The sequence below is a fragment of the Babjeviella inositovora genome, assembly GCF_001661335.1.
Source record: "Babjeviella inositovora NRRL Y-12698 unplaced genomic scaffold BABINscaffold_12, whole genome shotgun sequence".
NCBI lineage: Eukaryota > Fungi > Ascomycota > Pichiomycetes > Serinales > Babjeviella > Babjeviella inositovora.
This window is the reverse complement of record NW_017566849.1, coordinates 63,685-64,866: the sequence shown is the minus strand read 5'-3', so window position 1 is coordinate 64,866 and position 1,182 is coordinate 63,685.

Below are 1,182 nucleotides of genomic sequence, written 5' to 3'. Positions count from 1 at the left end.
TGAGTTGGCGGAAACAGGTGTTTGGACTGATACCGGCACGATAGCGGTGGTGACTGCAGCACCAGCCGCCGAAGGGAGAGAAGACGTGGGTGCAGCTTCAACCATTGAATTGGCGGAAACAGATGCCGGCACTCCAGCAACGGGGGTGGAAACGATTGTTTCCCCTTCGGTAGCCGGTGCGGAAGGCACTGAAACAAATACAGTGGACATAACCATAGTAGTGAGAGTCTCGTACAGCTGAATGTCTGCAACGGAAGAGGCCAACGGTTGAGTTTCTGTAGCGGCAGAGGCCAACGGTTGAGTAGCGGAGGTGGCAGCTTCGCCGTTCTCACTGGTGGTCAGCATGACACTGAGAGTGATAGGTGGTACAAGAATAGTGGTACCTTGACTAGTCAATGGACAGTAGGTAGTGTATTCAGTGACGACACCTTCAACGGTGGTGGTGATGGTAGTGACACCGGTGGTGACAGCGGTAGTGGCACAGGCGTTGTCAGAGCAGGAGGTGATCGTAATGACGGTAGTCGTTTGTTCTTCGATAGTAGAGGTGGATACATCGATCAATGGACAGTAGGTGGTGTAAATAGTTTCGACATTCTCGATGGTAGTGGTGATGACAGTAGCACCAGTGACAATAGCGGTAGTGATACAGGCATTATCAGAACAGGAAGTGATTGTAACGACAGTCGTGGATTGTTCTTCGATAGTAGAGGTGGACACATCGATCAATGGACAGTAGGTGGTGTAAATAGTTTCGACGTTCTCGATGGTAGTGGTGATGACAGTAGCACCAGTGATAATAGCGGTAGTGATACAGGCATTATCAGAACAAGAAGTGATTGTAACGACGGTCGTGGATTGCTTAACGATGGTAGAAGTAGATGTATTGGTCAATGGGGTGGCACAAGCGTTGTTAGAGCAGGAAACGACCGTGATAACAGTGGAGGGATGCTCGCTTACCGTAACTGTGGTAATGACAGTAACATCAGGGGTAGAAGAGGTGTTAGAAGCAGAAGCAACAGATGAAGCAGCAGATGAAGCGACAACAGATGAAACAGATGCCTGAGCGGAGGAAATGGCAGAAGATATAGCGGAGGCAACAGCAGACGATGAAGCCACAGTGGATGGAGCACAGCTAGCAGCACCGCTAGCCAATTCGGCCGACAATCTGCTGGAGTAGAATGG